General features: G+C 50.0%; 1 long non-coding RNA gene and 1 other non-coding gene across 4 annotated transcripts in view; both read left to right on the top strand.

Moving 5' to 3' along the window:
* Positions 1-24,799, top strand: part of LOC141982062 (uncharacterized) — a 156,741-nt gene that overhangs the window by 44,049 nt on the left and 87,893 nt on the right. The window lies entirely within an intron of this gene.
* On the top strand, positions 2,959-3,031 carry TRNAA-UGC (transfer RNA alanine (anticodon UGC)). Its single transcript has one exon. It is a non-coding gene; the product is annotated as a tRNA-Ala (tRNA).

The raw sequence follows: 24,799 nt of genomic DNA, 5'->3' as shown, positions 1-24,799 counted from the left end.
GTCTGTGTAAAGACTCCTATTGAGTTCAACGGGCTTCGGGTCAGGCTGTAAGTCGTGTACAGCTGAATCTGGGGAAAGCTGTAGAGATTGTAGCGTGGGGGCAGCCCGCCCTGCCAAGGAGGGTGGACAAGATGGGCTCTAACAGGTCTTGTTGCCTCTCTAATTTGCATGTTCCCTGTTGCCCAAGCGCGGCTGAAATCAGCGCCGAGTTCTCCGGCTTGTTCTCTGCCTCAAACCGATCTGCCAGGGAATCTAGTGCTCGTGGATGTGTGAGATTAATAACGCAGGCATGAGCCAGGCACAGCGTGGGCGGCCTCTCCCCCACACAGCTCTTGTCAGAGCACTTCAGTCTTCAGCGGCAACGTTGCCCTGGTATTCCACGGCCAAGCTCCCCTGCGGCTGTGCCCATGCTCTCCAGCCGCGGCTGGGCACTCATTGCTGTTCTGCTCCTGGGGCCCCACACAGCTCTGCCAGCCCACCTCCGTCCTGGCCTGCAGCCCCCCCTCCTGCCCCAGCCCTAAGCTCCCTCCCCCAGCCCTGCTCACCCACCTCAATCCTGATCTGCAACCCCCTGCTATCCCAGCCCTGAGCTGCACACCTCCCCGATCCCAGCTCTGCCAGCCCACCTCTGTCCTGGCCTGCAGTCCCCATGCTGTCCCAGCCTCCCCACCACCCCCAGCCCTCAGCTCTGCCAATGCGTCTCAGTCCTGACCTGCATCCCTGGACTCCCCCCCCACACACACACACTATTCCAGCCCTGGGCTTCCCTTCCTCCAGCTCTGCCAATCCCCCTCAGTCCTGAGGAAACCTGTCTGCTACTCCAGCCCAGTGGTCCCCCCACAGCTCTGCCAATCCCCCTCAATCCTGATCTGCAGCCCCCCTGCTATTCCACCAGGCTTTGAGGTCTACTGATGGAAAGGGCCTTATAAGAGCTAGATATTCGACAACAAGAGACAGTTCTCCCACCCACACACACGCTTTGCTCTTCTCTGAACCCTCTCCAATTTATCAACATCCTTCCTGAATTGTGGGCACCAGAACTGGACAGAGGATTCCAGCAGCGCTTGCACCAGTGCCAAATACAGAAGTAAAATAACTTCTCTGCTCCTACTGGAGATTTCCCTATTTATGCATCCCATGATCACATTAGCACACACTGGGAGCTCCTGTTCAGCTGATTATCCATCACAACCCCCAAATCTTTTTCAGAGTCACTGCTTCCCATGGCAGAGTCCCCTCTCCTGTACGTATCACCGACATTCTTTGTCCCCAGATGTATTTTACGTTTAGCTGTATTAAAACCCATATTGCTTTCTTGCACCCATTGTACCAAGTGATCCAGATTGCTCTGAATCACAGACTTTAAGGCCAGAAGGGCCTAGCATGATCATCTAGTCTGACTCCTGTGTGACACAGGCCACAGAACCTCACCCACCCACTCCTGCAACAGGCTCTTAACGTCTGACTGAGTTACCGGCAGCTCTGGGGCCTCTGGCTGCTACTGGAATAATAATAATGAACAACAATTGGCCTCGTTCATTACCAATGGAGTTTAAGCTACATAAATAGGCAAACTATATTTAGAAATGCACTGGGCACTTGTTGTATTGCTAATGAGGTTTGGTGCCTTTCATCTAGATCGCCAGGGTAAATTCAGCCCAGGACAATAGTTGCTGACCATGGTCTCTCTATTACAGCTGTCATAAATATAAAGGGAAGGGTAACAGCCTTCCTGTATACAGTCCTATAAAATCCCTCCTAACCAGAGGCACAAAATCCTTTTGCCTGTAAAGGGTTAAGAAGCTCAGGTAACTTGGCTGGCACCTGACCAAAAGGACCAATGAGGGGACAAGATACTTTCAAATCTTGGGCCGGGGGAGGGGAAGATTTTGGTCAGTCTGTTCTGTGCGCTTGCCGGACACAGATCAAGGAAGCAAGCAATCCAACTCCATGAGAATTAGTAAGTACTAGCAAGGGAATGAGTTAGCTTATTTTTGTTTTGGCTTGTGATTTTCTCTGTGCTGAGAGGAAGGTGTATTCCTGGTTTTCTTTTTGTAACTTTAACGTTTGGCCCAGAGGGAAATTTTTTTGAATCTGATTGCCCTGTAAGATTATCTTCCATTCTAATTTTACAGAGGTGCTTCTTTTACCTTTTTTCTTTCTAATAAAGTTCTGTTTCTTTTAGAATCTGATTGGATTTTTTTTTGTGTGTCCTAAAAATAACCAAGGTTGGTCTGCGCTCATCTCATTCTCAAGCCACCCCAGGAAAAGGGGTGTAGGGACTCGGGGGGATATTAGAGGGAAGTAGGAACTCCAAGTAGTCCTTTCCCTGAGTTTGTCTAAATCACTTGGTATTGGCAGAGTTACCTAATCCAAGGTATAAGGGAGAATTTGTGCCTTGGGGAGTTTTTAACCTAAGCTGGTAGAAATAAGCTTAGGGGGTCTTTCATGCAGGTCCCCACGTCTGTACCCTAGAGTTCAGAGTGGGGCGGGAACCCTGACAACAGCTGTGCAAATATCTGATTTTTTGGTTCAGTGGCTGACCTGAAAAAGTTTAAAAAAAATCATTTGGGGGTGAATGAAACATTTCTTGAGTTGTTTTACCTTTTTAAAAAATAAAATGGAATGAAAATTTAAAATGAAAAGTCATTTGGAATAAAACAATTTAGACATTTCCCTTTTCCCAGAATTTATTTTGTTTGCTTATTTTCCACCAAAATGATTCGGCGATTTTGACACAAATTTGCAAAGTGTTTCGGTCACGTGAGGCAGGGCCCCCCCAAACTCATGAGACTGGGTTAAAAATGATGAGATATTAAAATGATAAATATAGGGCTCTTTTTATTTGCTTTTGGTTTCTGAATGTTTGGGTTGCATTCAGATCCCATTTTCAAGCTTTCCTCTGCACGTACAAGGGTAAGAAACATACTTTCTTTCACACACACATCCATTATGCATGGGGGCTGTAGCTCAGTGGTAGAGCGCATGCTTTGCATGTCTGAGGCCCTGGGTTCGATCCCCGGCATCTCCAGGGGTTTTGCGGGGAGGGGAGAAATAGCTCAGTGGTTTGAGCATTGGCCTGCTAAACCCGGGGTTGTGAGTTCAATCCTTGAGGGGGCCATTTAGGGATCTGAGGTAAAAATTGGGGATTGGTCCTGCTTTGCGCAAGGGGTTGGACTAGATGACCTCCTGAGGTCCCTTCCAACTCTGGTATTCTGTGATTCTATTCTATGAAAGATGAGATTCATGTGAAATCTCTCGATTCCAGCAGCTGGGACTTCAAGAGAAACACCAGCTATTGTGAGAGTCCCAGTAAAATCTTAAGAGATGCAATGGAGGGCCGGGGGGGGGGGTGGATTTTAAAAAACCATCAGGCAGATATGAATGGAATAAATTGTCCACAATTAATATTTTGACCAGCTCTGAGCATTAGTAAATGACAGCCAGGCTGTATGTAATATTGGAGTTCCAGAGAACTTTCCAATGCCTGGCCCCAAAAAATCATGGGACGGGTTTAAAAATTGTCAGTTTTTTAAAAGCTAGTAATTGTGGGGCTCTTTTCATTTCACCCTGACACAGGGAACTCCTTGAGTCATTTTTATGCAGTGCGTCTGCCTCCGATATTTTCAGACCAGCCTTCTTATGTGGGTGATTCTCTGCTCTCGTTTCCAAGCCGAAGAAGTTCGTACAAATTGGCGGAGGAGGGCTCGGCATCTCAGCAGGAGGGGAGAGAGCGAAATGAGGAGGAGGAGGCATAGAACAGGCTTTTGAAAGTTATAAAATTAGCATCGAAAACGGCAGCAGCATTTCTTAACTCACAGAGAGTGAAAGACACTGCCGTTGCCTGGAGATTCGGGAGCTTCCCCATTAATGATCTTGACGAGTGGCCAGAGATGTATTCGATTCTCTCCAGCATGAGGCTGGGTGGCTGGGCAGTTAAGGCAGAGGATGCGGGGGGGCTCAGAGAGAGAAGGGCTCAATTTGCAGCTCTGCTAGTGTCACCTTGTGTGACCTTGGCCATGTCACTTAAGCCCAGGTTTTTAAAGGTATTAAAGCGTTGCTGAGCTCAGCGTTGCGGTGCCGAAATACCTTTAAAAATCTGGGTCTTCGTGCCCGATCTGAAGTCAGGTAGAGTCTAGCCATTAACTTCCAGGGATCCTGCCTCATGGTGGTAATGTCTCTGGGCGTCAGTGCCCTCTCTGCAAACTGGTGGTGACAAAGATACTTACTTCCGCCCAGACTCACGCCATCTAACTACGACCCTCGTGCAGTGGGGCCCTGATCCTGGCAGCCAGGGAGCAACGTAATACAAATGTTAATATTAAAATCAACACTGTAGGATGGGTCGCCCACCTCGCACAGCTCCATTCAGGGGGAACTCTGCCGGCTGCATTAACTCCACAGGGATTTTCAATGGAGCATTTCAGATCTCTCACCCCACGTCGGCACTGCCTGGAGCAATCGGCAGGCTGCGCCTTCAGGAGGAGGCCCTGCTGAGGATCTAATATTCGGTCTCGGTCCTCACCATCAAATAGCCTGGCTGAGGATGAGTAAATCGGACCCCATTTGTTCAATGTGTGGCAGCTTCTTCCCCCCACTCCCTGGGTCCTTTGGAGATGTGGCTGGCTGAGGAATGAAATCCAGGAAATCTTCTTGCCAAGCCTGTAAATAGTCTTGCCTAGGTGGGTAACAGAGGGAGACAGAGACACACACGGAGCAGGACGCCTGGGGGAGCTCAGAGGGGACCTCCCAATGGGTTGGCTTACAGGGGGACAGGATCTGAAACTCTATGAGGCTGATTCACCAATCTGCATCCTCCAGGGATATCGAACCGGAGAGAGCTAGCGGGGAATACGGCTGGAGGAATCCCTGGCTTGCCATGCAGGCTGCGAGCCAGCAAGTTGCCGAGATCTCTCAGCTCTAGTTGATTTCAGAGGGAGCTGAGGGTGGTCGGCACCTGGCGGGAGCCACGCAGCTGCTGGCAGGATTGGGGCTGCAGTTAGGCGGGTGAGGGGCTCCCTTCCCCATCCTGCTCTTCTTGCCACACATAGTTCCTCACGGGGGGGGGAGGGGGGCAGGGAGCAGTGGGGGGCTCAGGAGGGGGGAGAGAGGCTGGTGGAGGTCTTGGCCTCCAGTCAAGACACAGGTTGAGGAGGCTGGAACACAAGACAGTCATCCCGCCACATAAACCTCCCGATGCCCCACTTCCTCCATCCCTGGCTAAGAACTACAGCAAATGGCAGAGCAGCGCCGAGGGGCACCAGCAAAGCTTGGGGGTCTGACAGTGGCAGGTGCTGCTCGTGTAACCCACACACCTCCTGGGTTTGGCGCTCTGTCCACTTAGAGAGGGAGAGAACAATGAGTCTGCTCTACAGCCTTAGCTAAGGGCCCTGTGGCTTTTAGCTCATGCAGTAGAGGCCCATGCATTTAGCTCTAGAGGTCCCAGGTTCGATCCCGCCCGCCAACGATGGGGGTCTGTCGGTGTTACACTTGTACATACAGTAAACGAATCTCTGCCCTGAGACGCTTACAGGCAAGACAGACAAAGGACAAGTTATCACCTGCACTTAACGGGCAGGGAAGAGGGAGAACATGACTGGCCCAGGGTCACACAAGAGGTTGGTAGCAGACCTGGGTATTGAACCCAGCTCGCCTGTAATCTAGTGCCTTGTAAGATACATCCGCAGCCTCTGTGCACCTCACAGCATGTCCCCGTGCCACCCTGTGATGCAGGGAACTCACCTCCATTTCACACAGGAACTCAGGCACAAAGAGCTAAGTGATTTGCCCAAGACCCAAAAGGGCACATGTGGCAGAGCAGGGAATTGAACCCAGCGTTCCCAAGTCCTAGGCTCAGGCTCTAACCACTGGACCATCCTCCCAGAGAACTGGTGCCTCCCCCCCTTGGAGGTACTTTAACCGCAGATGCAGGCTGACTCCAGAAACTCCCTCAGGCCCTGCACGCTCGCAGGATCCCCCGCCTCCACTCGCCTTCCCTGGCTCTCTCAGGCTGGCTTCTCCTGGCAGGTGGGCGTTGTCAGGCTGCTGCTGGCGGGCAAGCCAAGGCGAGTGGGCGGGCGGCACAGAGAGCTCAGGAAATGTGTTACTAGTTATTTCTGTTCCCTGCCGGGGGAGGGGGATTGCACGGCTCCTCGGGGGGAGCACGACTCACCAGCCGTGTCCACCCACTGCCAGCAGCCACCTTCGCTGGCAGAGATGGGCAGGAGAGGGGCACTTTAAGGTAAAACTAGTGAGAGGTCACAGACTCAGCTCGCTGCTCCTACGCATCTCTCGCTGCCCCCCGTAACTCCTATCGGCAGCCCTTTGCACGCCGAGCCGAGCCAGACCCCCAGGAGTCACTCCCATCCCCCCCAGTTGTGCTCCTGCCTCACGGGCCCTAGCAGGAAAGGACTTGAGGGAGGCAAAAGGCAAACTGACTCCTATGCCCTCCCCGTCCCACGAGCACGTGGGAACCGGTTCCCACCCCCTTGCAGCACAGGGGTGAGTCTCACTGATTTCAAGAGGAGGCGTCCCTGGTGTCCTGCAGGGGGTGAGGCAGGCTCCGTCGAACGAGCCATCTGACTGGTTGGGATCCAGGACCTTGGCCCACTCTGCACCCTGCTGCCAGTGGCCGTGTGGAAGGGCCAAACATAGTGGCCTCCAGTTCCCTTGGAAGGGTGAGATCTTTGAAAGAATAGGGCCACGGCCTTGCACACCCTCCCGCCCCCCAGCCTCCCTTCCCAGTGGGACTGTCCTTGAACATAGTCTGTTAAAGAGGGCGGAGTTATGCAAATTGCCTCTTGCCTAGCAGCTGTGCTCTGGCTCCACCCCCTCCCCAAGTCTGGATGGCCACACCTCCTTGGCCACATGCTGCTCACCTCTGCAGAGGAGACAACGCAGCGAGGGGCTGCTGCCACACCACTGACTTTCCCCTCGACACATCTCATTCCCTGCCCCTTGAACCTCTATAGCGTCTCTTGAATTTTGCTCATCTCTGAATCAATCTAAGGGGTTAAGAAAAACACTTCTTCACAAGATATTTAATTAACTTGTGGAACTCACCGCTTCAGGGTTTCATAAAAGAAAATAATAGGCAGGACTACACTTAAAACACTGCATTGGCAGAGCTGCACGGATGCAGCTGCACCTCTGTAGCACTTTAATGAAACCACTCTACACTGATGGACAAGAGCTTTCCCATCGGTGTAGTTAATCCACCTCTGTGACAGGCAGCAACTATGATGATGGGAGAAAATCTCCCGCCAACATAGCACTGTCTACTCTGGTGTTTAGGTCAGTATAACTATGTTGCTCAGGGGTGCGGATTTTGCACACCTCTGAGTGATGTAATTATACCAGAGTAATTCTGTAGTGTAGACACGAGTCATCTATCTGCCGCCCCGACTGGGAAAACTGAGAAGTCTGCTGCTTGCCAGGAGCTAGGATTCACGATGTGACAGAGAGACTGCCGAGACTCATCAAGCCCTCGGATCGCTACCCCTTCCTGCTTCTCCACGTGGGCACCAATGATACTGCCAAGAATGACCTTGAGCGGATCACTGCGGACTACGTGGCTCTGGGAAGAAGGATAAAGGAGTTTGAGGCGCAAGTGGTGTTCTCGTCCATCCTCCCCGTGGAAGGAAAAGGCCAGGGTAGGGACCGTCGAATCGTGGAAGTCAAAGAATGGCTACGTAGGTGGTGTCGGAGAGCAGGCTTTGGATTCTTTGACCGTGGGATGGTGTTCCAAGAAGGAGGAGTGCTAGGCAGAGACAGGCTTCATCTAACGAAGAGAGGGAAGAGCATCTTCGCAAGCAGGCTGGCTAACCTAGTGAGGAGGGCTTTAAACTAGGTTCACCGGGGGAAGGAAACCAAAGCCCTGAGGTAAGTGGGGACGTGGGATACCGGGAGGAAGCACAAACAGGAGAGCGCAAGAGGGGAGGGCTCCTGCCTCATATTAAGAAAGCAGGACAAACAGCGAGTTATCTCAAGTGCTTATACACAAATGCAAGAAGCCTGGGAAAGAAGCAGGGAGAATGGAAGTCCTGGCACAGTCAAGGAATTACGATGTGATTGGAATAACAGAGACTTGGTGGGATAACTCACATGACTGGAATACTGTCATGGATGGATATAAACTGTTCAGGAAGGACAGGCAGGGCAGAAAAGGTGGGGGAGTTGCACTGTATGTAAGAGAGCAGTATGACTGCTCAGAGCTCCACTGTGAAACTGCAGAAAAACCTGAGAGTCTCTGGATTAAGTTTAGAAGCCTGAGCAGCAAGGGTGATGTCGTGGTGGGAGTCTGCTATAGACCACCAGAGCAGGGGGATGAGGTGGACGAGGCTTTCTTCCGGCAACTAACGGAAGTTACTAGACCGCAGGCCCTGGTTCTCATGGGAGACTTCAATCACCCTGATATCTGCTGGGAGAGCAATACAGCGGTGCACAGACAATCCAGGAAGCTTTTGGAAAGTGTAGGGGACAATTTCCTGGTGCAAGTGCTGGAGGAACCAACTAGGGGCAGAGCTCTTCTTGACTTGCTGTTCACGCACCGGGCAGAATTAGTAGGGGAAGGAAAAGTGGAGGGGAACCTGGGAGGCACTGACCATGAGATTTCAGGAGTTTGAGTTCAGGATCCTGACACAAGGAAGAAAGGAGAGCAGCAGAATATGGACCCTGGACTTCAGAAAAGCAGGCTTTGACTCCCTCAGGGAACTGATGGACAGGATCCCCTGGGAGAATAACGTGAGGGGGAAAGGAGTCCAGGAGAGCTGGCTGTATTTTAAAGAATCCTTATTGAGGTTACAGAGACAAACCATCCCGATGTGTAGAAAGAATAGTAAATATGGCAGGCGACCAGCTTGGCTTCACAGTGAAATCCTTGCTGATGTTAAACACAAAAAAGAAGCTTACAAGAAGTGGAAGATTGGACAAATGACCAGGGAAGAGTATAAAAATATTGCTCGGGCATGCAGGAGTGAAATCAGGAAAGCCAAATCACACATGGGGTTGCAGCTAGCAAGAGATGTTAAGAGTAACAAGAAGGGTTTCTTCAGGTATGTTAGCAACAAGAAGAAAGTCAAGGAAAGTGTGGGCCCCTTATTGAATGAGGGAGGCAACCTAGTGACAGAGGATGTGGAAAAAGCTAATGTACTCAATGCTTTTTTTGCCTCTGTCTTCACGAACAAGGTCAGCTCCCAGACTACTGCACTGGGCAGCACAGCATGGAGAGGAGGTGACCAGCCCTCTGTGGAGAAAGAAGTGGTTCGGGACTATTTAGAAAAGCTGGACGAGCACCAGTCCATGGGGCAGGATGCGCTGCATCCGAGAGTGCTGAAGGAACTGGCAGATGTGATTGCAGAGCCATTGGCTATTATCTTTGAAAACGCATAGCAACTGGGGGAGGTCCCGGACAACTGGAAAAAGGCTAATGTAGTGCCCATCTTTAAAAAAGGGAAGAAGGAGGATCTGGGGAACTACAGGCCAGTCAGCCTCACCTCAGTCCCTGGAAAAATCATGGAACAGGTCCTCAAGGAATCAATTCTGAAGCACTTAGAGGAGAGGAAAGTGATCAGGAACAGTCAGCATGGATTCACCAAGGGCAAGTCATGCCTGACTAATCTAACTGCCTTCTATGACGAGATAACTGGCTCTGTGGATGAAGGGAAAACAGTGGACATGTTGTTCTTTGACTTTAGCAAAGCTCTTGACACGATCTCCCACAGTATTCTTGCCAGCAAGTTAAAGAAGTATGGGCTGGATGAATGGACTATAAGGTGGACAGAAAGCTAGCTAGATCGTTGGGCTCAACAGGTAGTGATCAATGGCTCCATGTCTAGTTGGCAGCCGGTATCAAGTGGAGTGCCCCAAGGGTCGGTCCTGGGGCCGGTTTTTTTCAATATCTTCATAAATGATTTGGAGGATGGTGTGGATTGCACCCTCAGCAAGTTTGCAGATGACACTAAACTGGGAGGAGTGGTAGATATGCTGGAGGGTAGGGATAGGATACAGAGGGCCCTAGACAAATTGGAGGATTGGGCCAAAAGAAATCTGATGAGGTTCAACAAAGGCAAGTGCAGAGTCCTGCACTTAGGACGGAAGAATCCCATGCACTGCTACAGACTAGGGACCGAGTGGCTAGGCAGCAGTTCTGCCGAAAAGGACCTAGAGGTTACAGTGGGCGAGAAGCTGGATATGAGTCAACAGTGTGCCCTTGTTGCCAAGAAGGCTAATGGCATTTTGGACTGTATGAGTAGGGGCATTGCTAGCAGATTGAGGGACGTGATCATTCCCTTCTATTCGACATTGGTGAGGCCTCATCTGGAGTACTGTGTCCAGTTTGGGGCCCCACTCTACAAGAAGGATGTGGAAAAATTGGAAAGCGTCCAGTGGAGGGTAACAAAAATGATTAAGGGACTGGAACACACGACTTATGAGGAGGGGCTTAGGGAACGGGTTTTGTTTAGTCTGAAGAAGAGAAGAATGAGGGGGGATTTTATAGCTGCTTTCAAGTACCTGAAAGGGGGTTCCAAAGAGGATGGATCTAGACTTCTCTCAGTGGTAGCAGATGACAGAACAAGGAGTAATGGTCTCAAGTTGCAGAGGGGGAGGTTTAGGTTGGATATTAGGAAAAACTTTTTCACTAGGAGGGTGGTGAAGCACTGGAATGCATTATCTAGGGAGGTGGTAGAATCTCCTTCCTTAGAGGTTTTTAAGGTCAGGCTTGACAAAGCCCTGGCTGGGATGATTTAGTTGGGGTTGGTCCTGCTTTGAGCAGGGGGTTGGACTAGATGACCTCCTGAGGTCCCTTCCAACCCTGATATTCTATGATTCTTTGATTCGAGGGCAGCATATTTTCACACTGACTCTGACAATAAGGGCCTGGACAAATAGTGATAACTAAAATCTTCTGGGCTAGATCCGTCAAAGAACTTAGGCTCCTAAGTGCCACTTTAGGCAGCTAAGTCCAACATTTAGGCATCACTGACATCCTCAAAACCCAGCCACTGGCTAGCTCTGGAGGCATCTGAAATCCCTCGGTGACTAAGTTTCCACTGTTACAGTCCCTACGGCACCTACATATCTCCCGGTGAGCATACCTGCCCCCATCTATCTCACCTGATCCAGTAGCCATTCTTAGAGCACACACAAAAGGGCTAGTACCCTCCCTGATAGTCTGTAGCCCAGTGGCTAGCACACTCCCCTGGGATGTAGGAGATCCAGGTTCAAGTACCCCTCTGCCTTATGCGGGTGATTTGAACCTGGATTCCCCACCTCTCAGGTGAGTTCTGGAATCACTGCATCATACAGCCCTTCTCGCTCATGCTCTGGCCCAGTGCATATTTAATTAGTTATGCCCCGTGGAACAGCTTCACCAGGAGAGACTGAGCAAGAGCCATGCCAGACTAGCCCAGTGGTTAGGGCACTCACCTAAGAGACTGGAATCCAAAGTTCAAGGTGCCTAAAAGTCCCTTTGTGGATCTTGCCCTTTGTTACGCCATAAAATCTGTAACACCCTCCCCCGACCTTTGTGCAGACCTTCCACTGTGGTGGGACAGGAAGGATGGCTTGGTGTCCAGGATGCTGGTTTGGGAACCAAGAAACCTAGCTCCAATTTCCATGTCACTCAGGCTTTCCTCTGTGACCTTGGGCAAGTGACTTAGCCAAGCTGCTGTTTCAGGTCCCAGTCTGCAGAAAGGGCAGGTTGCTTCCTTACCGCGCAGAGGTGTTATGATGATAAAATCCATGAATGATTGCAAGGTGCTATGGTAAAGAGGGTGCCAGGTGAATACATCGTCCTAAATGTTTCCCCCAGCCCACAATGAAACATGGAATTTGACCCTCTCCACGGGACAGGTTTGGCAACCTTCTTAAAATGATGCTTGTTGCTGCTAAAATTGCACAGGGTCATAGAAATGTCAGGCTGGAAGGGACCTTGAGAGGCCATCAAGTCCAGCCCCCTGCACTGAGGCAGGACCAAGGAAACCTACATAAGCCCCAACAGGTGTTGTCCAACCTGTCCTAAAAAAACCCCCAGCGATGGGGATTCCTCAACCTCCCTTGGAAGCCTGTTCCAGAGCTTAACTACCCTGAGAGTTAGAAAGGTTTTCCTAATATCTAACCCCAATCTCCCTTGCTGCAGATTAAGCCCATCACTTCTTGTCCTACCTTCAGTGGCCATGGAGCACAATTGATCAGCGTCCTCTTTATTACAGCCCTTAACATATTTGAAGATTGTTATTGGGCTCCCCCCAAGGCTTCTTTTCTCGAGACTAAACATGCCCAGTTTGTGTAAATGTTCCTCACAGGTCAGGTTTCTAAACCATTGATCATTTTTTGTTGCTCTCCTCTGGACTCTCTCCAAGTTGTTCACATCTTTCATAAAGTGTGGGGCCCAAAACCATGCTCCATCTGAGGCCTCACCAGTGCCAAAGGGAGTGGGACACTGACCTCCCGTGTCTTACATACGACACTCCGGTTAATACACCTCAGTATATTAGCCGTTTTCGCAACTGCACCACACCGTTGACTCATATTTAATTTGGGATCCACTATAACCCCCGGCTCCTTTTCAGCAGTACTCTTACATAGTCCATCGTTCCCCATTTTGTAGTTGTGCATTTGATTTTTCCTTCCTAAGTGAAGTAATTCGCACTTGTCTCCATTGAATTCCATCCTGTTGATTTCACATCGAGATGTATGTTGCGATGTCGGCAGACTGGAGGTCCTTCCAGGAATAGACATACAGTGTGTTCAAATTTGAAGTGGTTCCCAGCTCTAGAGTCATTGAATCCAGCTAGGGATTGACTCATGTACACATTAGTCTTTGATGCACAGATGGGGGATAGAGAGATTGTAATTGTGCCTGCTGGCGGCATACAACAGGTATCCTGGGGACTTAAGGAGAGAAGAATTTATTTGCATAATTCCCTCCAGCTATTTTCTTCAGATGCTGTCCCCCTTAAATGACCACCCATGGGACTAGCAAAAACCAGTCACCTACGGCAGCAAAGAATGTTCTTTAAGCAAAGGTTAGACAAGATTCATCCAGCCGTGCCTTGGGGACGTTAGGCAGTGTGGCATGAGACGAGGGATTGCCTGGAGAATGTGGTCTTCTGTGCATGATTCACAGCTAGGCTGATGCCAGCCTTGTGCTTCTGTGTTTTTTTGGGTAATGCGGCTGTTCCCCATGGTTGCAGAAGTTTTAGAAAAACAAATGAAAAGGGACTTGAGAGGTACATGAGTAATAGGAACGGCATCTGCCGAGACACGTGCCAGGAGAACACAAACAACCAGCCTGAGCACTCATAACATGCTTTTCATCTCCCCACGTAACACTCACAATGCCCCACGAGGCAGACGATCTCAGCCTCGCTGTTACAGATGGGGAAACTGAGGCACAGACGCTTGTCCAAGGTCACACAGTTGGCCTAATGCACAGGAGACTCTAAATGATGTAATTTATACTTTCTTCTGGCTGCTAGATGTGTGAGTTACACCAGCTGAGACTCTCTTACACTCAGAGGGCCAAATTCAGAGGTGATCCTAAGGGAGTCTCCATGTGTGTAATTTACATGCTGATGGGGCTGGGAGAATTCTACCATTTGAGGCTCCCTAATTAATTTAACCCAAGTGGCTCAATAGCAGAGCCAGGAAGAGAAGCCGGGTGTTCGTGATCCCCACAGTTCCATGCTTGGTCCACCAGATCCCTACCAGTCTTCAGCCTCTCCTGCCTTAATCAACCCCCAGCCTCCCACTGATACCAGGAAACCAGTAGTGACTGGATAATTAGATGGGGCCCCTCTTTAGCTGCTTTATAACCGGTTTGAAAGTGCTCCTCAGCCCCCTGCTGTGACTTCCAGGGGGATCACTCACCGCAGGAGTCAAGAGCTACTCAAGCCAAGACAAGGTGGCCGGAGTATCGGAACATGCTGTTTCCTAGGAAGTGGGGCAGATGAAAGACCCAGTTGCACAGAGCTGACTTTGGGCTCCATCCACCAGCTTCCTCCACCTCCAAGGGAAGCTGCACGTCCTCCAGAAAGGAACAAACACACCACAGAAGGGCAGCAATCTATGCCGAGCACCGCGGAGCAGGGACTCACAGATGGCGTCTGTGGCAGCAGCGGAAGATTAGCCGGGGCTCGGCGCATGACGTATTCTTGCAGATCAAGCGACAGACGACAAGTGCCGAGGCCTCGGAGCTGGCAGCGAAATGACGGTGAGCCGGCCTCCCTTGACACCGATAACTATTAGCTTGTCAGAAACGCCCTGACCGCTCCGAAGGTCCAGGCTTCCAAGAGCAGGGCCGTTTCCTTGGGCACATCGTTGGTGTGTGAGTGTGACCTGCAATGCACGAACGATGCAGGAACGACTCCTGACAACAGCTGAATGGCAAGGAAGTGTGGACGACAAATCGCTGTTCCCGAGGGCTGGAGGAAGGAGACAAGCAATTACAATCTATTGGAGAGTGTTTCGGTGGCAAAACCTTGCAGCAACACACAAAGAACATATGGCAGCTCCAAGGTGATAGATAGCGTGGGGTGGATTTTCTGTGGCTGTGAGGTTCCTTGGAGGGTCTTACATTTCCCTGCTACATACAGGATTTCCCTGCTACATACCAGATTCCAGTTACCCTAATGTAAAACAGGAGTATCTCTATTCACTTCAGTATAGTTACTCCAGACTTATCAGCACTGCTGTGATCTCAGATTTTGGTGCTGTTCAGCAGGGTGGTAGCGAGCAAGACTGGTTGTCTCTAGGGATCTCCTCCTTGTCAGCCATACAAACACTGCATTGGAAAGTAGCTATCGATCCGTCTGCCCGGGCTGTTACCCAGTGATCATCACCATGGTACTCCAGCACCTTCCGAAATTATGAATGTAACCAAGACCCCCTCGGTCCTCCTCTAGTGGTGGCTGGTCTTGAGGCAGTGACTGAAAATCAGAACTGTCTGGTGGCCCCTGTGTGCAATGAGCTGCTGAGGCTCAGACAAGTTCCTGCTGGGCAGATGTCCGTATCACAAAAAAATCAGCCTCACATTTCGCACAAGGCCCAGACACTCAAAGGAATTTAAGTGCCTAACTCTCATTGAAATCAATGGGAGTTAGACACCTAACTAGCTTTGAGGAGCTGGGGCTAATTGACAGCCCTGGTAGGAATTGTATCAGACAGCTTAAGTACTGAATGGGCACATACTATTCTGGTTCTTATACTGCACCCATCACTGTGGTATTTGGGCTCCCTGGATTCATTTGGACAGCCTTTTCACAGCAATTGGTGCCCCCTGCAGGCCAGCGGGGGAGGCGCATTCATGGGGCAGTGTGGAAGAGACTTGTGCTCAGGGGTGCTAGAACAATTTGTATAGTGGGGGGGCTGAGAGCCATTGAACCAGACTGTAAACCCCGTATGCGATGGAAACCATTTCAAGCCAGGGGGTGCAGCAGCACCCCTCGTTTCAGCACCTATGCTTGTGCTGCCCATCGACCTATTCTGTGGATAGAGGACTTCACTTGTCAGGATTGACAAGCTGACATCTTTCACCAGCACTAAATTCACTTACCCCCCCAGAAATATATGTAAACGCACAGTAAATTTTCTTTGTCCTCTAAAAGCCTGTGGTGGAAGATGTAGAAAATACACTTAATCTAGGGCTAGATGTCCAGCTGAACAGAAGCTGATATTACCCGAGGAGATTTATTAGATAACAGTCCCTGATACCCAGGACTTTACAAACTATCTGGCTAGTCCTGTCCTGGGGAACTTTCTAAGGAGTGACTTTCACACTGTGGAAAACTTTCAGCGATTCCAGCTGTAAACTGGGCCAGGTAGCTCTTCAGCTGGTGTGAATCAGTGTCATTCCACGGAGCAGCCGTTGTACACCAGCCGAGGGTCTGGCCCGAACCCCTTTGCATCATGCATCTTTTAAAAAAAAAAAAAATTAGCGAGCAAGGTAAGAAACAGAATCAAGGGTCAAAGCTGAAGTCAGGGGTAGCTTTGGCTGAGTACAGATGTCAGGATTTAGGCCCAAATGCACAGCGCCTTTTCTGCTAACATATATGCCTAGATCCCTGCATCATGGATCATTAGTGGAGATTCCATCCAGGACTGTCAGTGCTAAAAACCTGAGATAAAGTAGCTCCTTTACTGCTGGCTGTAGTAGACTTATCTTATGTGCATCAGCCACTGGATGGGGACAAAGATCCCATGTTCCCAGTGTGGATTTTGTAGAAAGGAAGTACTCCATATACTCAATACCATACAAACATCAAAAATTTTTTCCTATGGAGGGAGTCAGGAAGCCATGCTCTTTGATCCAGTGAGTTATCCCAACAAAGTTGGGCAGATGCCAGGTTCTAATGTAACTGCAGTTCTCCATTTAATGGGTGATCTTAGACAAATTACTTGATCTCCTCTGGAAGGTTGTGCTAGAAAGCAGGGACCTCATGCCTACCTGAGATCTGCATCTGAACTGAGTTTTCTATCAGATAAAGGGTCCCAGAAAATTGGGAGCAGACCACATCCACCCTGACTGAATTGGCCTTGTCAGCAATGGTTCTCCACTTGTAAAGTAAATCCCTTCCCTTCATGTGCCAGTATATTTATGCCTGAATGTGTAATTTTCACTCCATGCATCTGAAGAAGTGGGTCTTTTACCCACGATAGCTTATGCACAAATGAATCTGTTAGTCTTTAAGGTGCCACCGGATTCCTCGTTGTTTTTGTGGATACAGACTAACATGGCCAACCCTCTGATACTTGATGGTTTGTTTGTAACTTCTGGGTAAAGCTGCTGTCCATCTGGAAACACCTTGATTGGGGTGTCTTAGTGTTGCTGTGAAATATAATTTTCAAGACTTGCTATAACCAGGCTCTCTTCTGATTTCCTAGAAAGATCTTTCGCCACCGAACGGTAATGAAGCTAACATCCCCACCTGTCTTGAGGCTGTTGGATCACTGCTGATTTTCAATGGCGCTTGCCCAGTGCACAGAGGGGAATAGGTGACCGATGGTACCGTACAACCAACACAAAGAAGAGGAGCTGGATGGAGGGTGGAAATTCCGTTTCATGAAGGGTTTTGAGATTTTGAAATTTGGTTTCATTGCAGTTCCGAGTGAAAACTGAAAATTTCAAAATTCTCTGTAAAGAGAAATTTAAGCTCCTCTCCAGCACCACCCATTTTTTTCAGATCGATCAAATGTTTCATTTCAGTTTCGACTGAACTGTATGGTACAGACATGGGGACCTGCATGAAAAACCCCCTGAGCTTATTTTTACCAGCTTAGGTTAAAACTTCCCCAAGGTACAAACTATTTTACCTTTTTCCCTTGGACTTTATTGCTGCCACCACCAAGCGTCTAACAAATATATAACAGAGAAAGAGCCCGCTTGGAAACGTCTTTCCCCCCAAAATCCTCCCAAACCGTACACCCCCCTTTCCTGGGGAAGGCTTGATAAAAATCCTCATCAATTTGCATAGGTGAACACAGACCCAAACCCTTGGATCTTAAGAACAATGAAAAAGCAATCAGGTGATTAAAAGAAGAATTTTAATTAAAGAAAAAGTAAAAGAATCACCTCTGTAAAATCAGGATGGTAAATACCTTACAGGGTAATCAGATTCAAAGCATAGAGAATCCCTCTAGGCAAAACCTTAAGTTACAAAAAGACACAAAAACAGGAATATCCATTCCATTCAGCACAACTTATTTTATCATCCATTTAAACAAAACAGAATCTAATGCATATCTGACTAGGCTGCTTATTAGCCCTTTACACGAGTTCTGACCTGCATTCCTGCTCTGGTCCATGCAAAGGAAACACACAGACCGAGAGAGACTTTGTTTCTCCCCCCCGCCCAGCTTTGAAAGTATCTTGTCTCCTCATTGGTCATTTTGGTCAGGTGCCAGCGAGGTTATCCTAGCTTCTTAACCCTTTACAGGTGAAAGGGTTTTTCCTCTGGCCAGGAGAGATTTAAAGGTGTTTACCCTTCCCTTTATATTTATGACAAGAGTGAAAACTGAAAATTTCAAAATTCTCTGTAAAGAGAAATTTAACCCCCTCTCCAGCACCACCCATTCTTTTCAGGTCGATCAAATGTTTCATTTCAGTTTCGACTTCTTAAAAATCTGGTAAGACACAGTAGAATACAATTAAAAAAAAAAAAAAGTCGTTTCTAAGTGAAAAATCAAAACGAGACAGCTCATCATTGTCAGAACTTTTGTCTCCCTCTCCTCCTCCCCTGCCAGTGCTGGCTAGGCACCTGCCTTAGACCTTCCAGAGCTAGGGTCAACACAGTGTCTACGTTCAGCTGATGGCCCTTGTGGTAGGCAGGGGAGGCGCTACCTAGCTCCTTCGGCGTCTAATCTCTCAGTTTCCCCATCACAGGCCAGTGCTGCCAAGCCATCAGCCTCCCCCAGCTATTGCACTAGGCGCCACTGTTTAAAGTGATTTGAGGATCGGGGCTTCCCTGGGGCTCTTGCGAATTATTAGGAACCAGAGACTGATCCAGACTTCCCCAAGGGTGGGGCTGTTCGGATCCTGGGTTCCAGTCAGGGCTACGTCTGTTTGGAAGTCCTTCCTCGTATTCCTCCTAAATGTTCCTGTGTTAAATTTCCACCCTGTAGCTCAGCTCAAGTTCCACCCAGTAGCCCCCGAGGAGGACCCAAAACTAGAGCAGAGAGGTGGATGGTTCAGTCCTGAGACCCACTCTGGTCTCCCTGTGCCTGTGGGTGCAGCAGGAAGGAATCGGGAAGCAGCTGCATTCTCCCAGCTCTGAGTTCCCACAGACAGATGGAATCCCCAATGGCACACAGCCAGCACAGCTGACTGCTACCAGCCACCCCCGAGCATGGGGGGCATTGTGAGGGGGGAATGGGCATGGCTGGAGGGCTCCTAAACTCTGGCAATCCCTTGTGGGCAAACAGCCCCTTGAGAACAGGTGTAGTTTAGAAAGAACTCCTCTGTGGCTTCAGGATTAGGGAGCTGTAAATGACTCCTGGCTTTACTGGCATGCAGCACCTGCAGGACAGGGCTAAGGCATAAGGCCAGAGGCTTTCAGGGAGACCAGACGTCAAACTCCCAAACTTTTTCCCAGCGATGGTTTCCCTACGTTAGCAACGTTAATGGGGGAAGAGCTTGGAATACTGCAGCAGGTGTGCAGCCACAGAACAATGATTAGAGACCAACCCTGAAGTCTAAATGAATGCTCCTTTATTATTTATTCTCTTAGCTTTCCAGCTGGTGTCCTATAGTACCTTGGGATCAATGAGGCAGAGATATTATCAAGGAAGCCAGGGGAACCCGAACCATATAAGTCTCTCTAATTGTTCAGCAGGGACTTTTTACCTGAAAGCTGAAAGGAGACCAAGGGAGAAATCTGTTAGCTAATGGGAAACCTCGGCATCGGGGGCCGGGCCAGGGCTATGCATTTATATGTAAACGGGAGGTATTTATTGTACCAGCCCTCAGCCTCCTGCCTTGATGAAGGATTATATGTACTTTATCGCAAAACAGCCACTTGCGGCAGAAGTCTGTTTCCAGAATGAATTTTTCCCCTTCTGTGGCCTCGTTTGTTTTGTTTTTTTGGTTAAAGAAGACAGGTGAGGAGTGCTGTGCTGTGCATACTGGTTAATTATTGTAGGGTCTCTCAGAGGGGAGCGCTGCTTTGGACCTACTTTTTTGGCCTGACCTGAACTGGACCCAAGCCCGCCTGTTGCAGAGGTGATTTAAAAGGTTACATGAATTTTAACAGGGAAAATCTTTTTGTACTCATTCTCAAAAAGCCCGAGAGGGTCCAGTTGTTTTCCCAGCTGACCCAACCTAGACCCTATCGTTGGGTCTGGGTGGGGTTGCAGTATGTCAGGGTGTGTCGACCCAGCACCTGGGAGCGAGCCATTCAGCCTGGCTAGACAGGCTCATGCTAGGACACTAAACTAGCCGGTGAACATTGGCGCACAGGTAGAGCGCGGGTAAGCCACCTGAGTGCAAGCCCGCCCTACCCTGCGTCCGAGCTTGGGTGTCTAGCCTGAGCCTCCGTCGGTGGTGCAATGTTCACGCAGCTGTTTTTAGAGTGTTAGGGGGGCATGAGCTAGTGCACATCTGTCTACCCGGGCTGGGAGCCTCTTTCCCAGCCGCCCTCGCAAACACTGAGCTGCTGCTGCTGGGTTGTTATTGTAGGGTTGCTCGTGAGTGTTGCACGGCTGGAATTGAGCTTCATTGGTGTTTCAAATGGAATTTTTTTCTTTAAAAAAAAATATCGCTCCAGGTATCTCTTTGGAAGCAAACAGAATGAAGGCACTTTGCAAACAGCTAGTTTTATTTTGGTGTCGTCCCCCCACCCACCCCGATAGCGTTTCTTAAATACCGTAAATAGCCACATAAGAAAATGCCAAGAGAGACAACACCCATAGTGGAGAGATGGGGCATGTTTTCCAGGTTCCCTAGTGCTGTGCACCATAAAACATGTGATTCGGTGTCAATGCTAGTGCACACAAGTCACCTTGGGGAGGTCACGTCCCCTTCCTGTGACTCAGTCTCCCCGTCTATAAAATGGGGATAACAATATCTACCGGCCTCCCAAGGGTGCTGTAAATGGATTCAGACTCATTCTCTATAGAGCACAGAAGCCCGTGAAGTGGAAGGTACTAACTATTATTCTTGTTACAGCTGGTCAGTCATTTTCCAGTGGAACGTTTTTACATTGGGAAAACACCCTTTCGTGGGATTTCAAAGCAATTTCATTGAGCAGCTCCTCACACGCAAAGCATGTGGACACCCGCTGAACAGAATGTTTCCACTTTTCATTTCAAAGGGACCTTTAATTTTGAAATTTGAAAATAAAAACCTTATTTTTTTTAAAAGTCAAAATCAGAAAAAAAGTTTGTGTTATCAGAATGAAGCATCCAATTGACCCAAAGAGAAGTTTTTGAAAAAAGTTGGCCCCAAATGAAATCTTTGAAAATGTCTTAATTTTGCTGCAAATTGTGCAATGTTTTGTTTTCATTCCAATTCAAAAGAAAAACAAATTTCAAAATGTCAGAATTTCTGAGGGAATGGAAATGTTGACGTTTGAACAGCTCTAATTACTGTTAATGATGAATACTACTTCTTATTCATCCGTCTTGTCACTTTCCGCTTCTGCAGTCAATAACAGAAGTTCCAGGAGAGGACTTTTCTGATGGTGATATCAATCTGACTGGGAAATAGACTGGACCAGAAATCTCATGAGAAGGCCTGTTCTCTTAAGATTAACTGCCTGGTTTTACAGGTCCAGGAAGAAAAGTAAGCCTCTGATTTTGCATCCCTTAATGTTTGGTTGCCCAGCCAGAGACCCCAAGATGTCTGAAGTTGGCCCAAAACCATTAGGGCCCATCTCCACTACAGTTCAAACTGTGTCAGCAACACACATGCTTGTCTGATGAATTTGGGGCAACCTCATTCTAACATGGTTTCATGTTTGTAGTGTGGCCAAGGAAAACATTGTCCTGAGCTGTAACCACATTCCCTAACATGGCTCTCCAACTGTGTTGCCCTCGACACACTACAAGCAAACAAAAAGGGAATGTCTCCATTCCAGAGTTAACTCAAGTGACTGGCGCCTGGGTTTGAGCACTTGTGTTAGCCTAGCCCAGTTCAGAGCAGCCACACTGTGAAGCCCTGCTTGAGTTACTTGGTCCTCATTGGTCCTGCAATACTTTGTGTGTGTGGCTAGGGCTTCTGGGGGCATAGTCCACAGTTCTTCATGCTGCTGGAAGCTGAGATGCTCTATCATTCTTTCCTGGTAAATTGTGGAAGGACTTGTCTGTCCTTCTGGGCACTCAGTGGGGAATTGTGGGAAGGCACTGGAGGACTGTCAGCACTTCAGTAGTTTAGCCTGTGTCCTTAGTGCAAAGTGGGCAGGCTCCAGCCTGGGTGAACGAGGAAACCGTGCTGTAGCCCACACCCCGGGGGGCCAGCTACCCTGTGATGAAAGCACTACTTGAGTTGGCTGAAAGGGTTACGCGTGTGGACGGCGGTTAGGGTAAGAGCCCAGGCTAACTCTGGAATGAAGACATGCCCAAATGTGAGAATACCAACACTCCAAATTGTGCCAGATAGTCACACACTATAGGGCCAGATCCTCAGCTGGTGTGAGTTGCTGTAGTTCCCTGGAAGTCAAAGGAGCTATGTTGAATTACAGTGGCTGAGGACCTGAAGGGGCGGCAGGTTTGTATAATTTTGGGTGGTGCCCAGAACGTATCCAAGTTACACACACACACACACACACACACACACACCCCTGCCTAAGGCTCTGGGAGGGAGCTTGGTGTGGGAGTGGGTTTGGGGTGCAGGCTCTGGGAAGGAGTTTGGGTGCTGGGTGTGGGTTCTGGACTGGGGCAGGGGGTTCGGGTGCAGGAGGGAGTGAGGAGTACAGGCTCTGGGAGGAAGTTTGGGTGTGGGAGGGGGTTTGGGTGCGGGCTCTGGGCTGGTGCAGGGGGTTGGGGTGCAGGTGTGGGTGAGGGGGCAGGCTCTGGGAGGGAGTTTGGGTGCGGGCTCTGGGCTGGTGCAGGGGGTTGGGGTGCAGGTGTGGGTGCGGGGGCAGGCTCTGGGAGGGAGTTTGGGTGCGGGCTCTGGGCTGGTGCAGGGGGTTGGGGTGCAGGTGTGGGTGAGGGGGCAGGCTCTGGGAGGGAGTTTGGGTGCAGCGTGTGGGCTCTGGGATGGGAAAGGGGGTTGGAGTGCGGGAGAGGGGGAGGGGTGCGGCACTTACCTTGGGCAGCTCCCGAAAGCGACCGCACCCCCTCTGGCAGTGGCTCCTGCAGGCACCACCGTCCCATAGTTCCCGGCCAATGGGATCTGCGGAGTTGGCGCTCGGGGCGGGGGCAGCATGTGGAGACACGCCCTCCCCCAGGGCCATAGGGCTGTTCCAGCCACTTCCGGGAGTGGCGCGGGGCAAGGCCGGGCAGGAAGCCGCCTTAGCCCCCTGTACTGCCGGTGGTGGCAGAGGCCGCCGGGCCTCCCAGGCCCTTTTAAATTGCCTGGGGGTGGCAGGTGGGGCCAGGAGATGCTCCGGGGGAGGTGGCAGGCGGGGCCTGGGGAGAGACCCGGGCCCCTAATATTCCTGGAGCATGGGCACCACGGGCCCATATTTATAACTTGCTGCCCCTGAGCACCTGGGCTACAGCATCCTGGTCCCTTAGGGTATGGCTCTATTGCAGTTAAACACCTGTGGCTGGCCTGTGCCAGCTGACTCGGGCTCGCGGGGCTCGGGCAAGAAGGGCTGTTTAATTGCCTTGTAGACGCGGAACTGCAGCCAGAGCTCCCACCTCACAGGGTTCCAGAACCCGGGCTCCGGCCTGAGCATCTACATGGCCATTAAATAGCCCCTTAGCCCGAGCCCTGTGACCCGAGTCAGCTGGTATAGGCCAGCCCCAGGGGTCTAACTGCAGTGTCGATGTACCCTCAGTTTCACTCGGTGCTGGTAACTGTTTGTTTGCAGCACTGGAGAAGAGAACAAAGAGCCTGCCAGGACCAGACAGGACAAGTCACTAGGGTTCAGTTGTCCGGAGCTCTGCCATTGGTCCGTTAAGCAGTGACAACTTTTCGCCAAAGCGGACGGCCTGTGGGATTGTTCCCCGCCACCCCACCACAGTTTGTGCAGCTTGTTTTAAAGAGAGATGCGCTAGATCCAGACCCAATCGGGAGTTCAAGGGAGCTCAGAGACAAAGCTTAAGTTGGGGGTCACTACAGTGACCGGGGGCCAGCCACGGGGATTAGGTCCAGATCGAAGGTGTCCCCAGGGTTCGGGGTGGGCTCATTCCATTCCACCTGAAAGAACAGAACATGAAGCTCTTCTCAAATCCAGTGGCGCCACCTAATGGGGAAACATCAAGGGACCCAGTTTCTCTGAAGCAAAATCCTCCCCTGTCTTCCCAGCCCATTGCTCAGTGACACGGGGATGTAAATAAGAGGGCCTTGATCTAATCCTCTCCTTCCCTTTGTGACTGTCCCCTCGTCAACCCTGCCGCTTTTCCCCAGCGCTGAAGCCGCATGCAGAAATGCAAACCACATCACTCTGATAATGGGACTAATCAACCAAACAGCAAATTCCTCTCGTTCCTGTTCAGATCCTCTCTTTACAAGCACTGCCGAGCCAAACCGTTTCTGTGGCAGCTCTGCTGCTTGCAGTTGGTCTGGACTGAAAAATAATAAATGCATGACAGCTGCTGGTTAGGGGAACTCTGTGCAAGTCAGACTAGCTGGAGCAACCAGCTGCTAAGTGGAGATCTGTATTTAAACTCCCAACGACTCCTCCCCCATCAGAAAGAACAGAGCACTGTGGGTCTGATTCTCCTCTCACACATTTAGCACGAGGGTCACCCCACTGATCTCAATGCACATGTCCACTCACTCATTGGCACCAGCGAGAGTGAAACCGGGAAGAGCAGTGTGATTTGTGAAATCACAGACTACCCAGCTGCACAGTGACTTGCCAGGTTTTCAGCCTTACACAGGTCCCAGCTACCATCTCCTATAACTGCTCGTAATACTAAACAACAACAGTAGGCAGGAGTGAATTTCAAACCCTCTCCTGGGCCCAGGGGGTTATTTCATCATCTGACTGTAAAGATTTCCCATCGCCTACTGCTGTTTCTTTATGACAGTCTAACTCACAAGAGGCTCAGGAGTGTAATCAGGTTGGAGGAGTAGTATCTAGTGGTTAGAGCAAAGGACTCGGCAGCTGGAGTCCTTGCTTGGAGTCCGGGCTTGGACACTGATCCCTGTATGTTTTTGACCATGCCACTTAGGGTATGTCTGCACTGTAAT

This window comes from Natator depressus, chromosome 2 (assembly GCF_965152275.1).
Source record: "Natator depressus isolate rNatDep1 chromosome 2, rNatDep2.hap1, whole genome shotgun sequence".
In the NCBI taxonomy this organism is placed as follows: domain Eukaryota; kingdom Metazoa; phylum Chordata; order Testudines; family Cheloniidae; genus Natator; species Natator depressus.
This window is presented reverse-complemented; position numbering and strand designations above follow the sequence as displayed.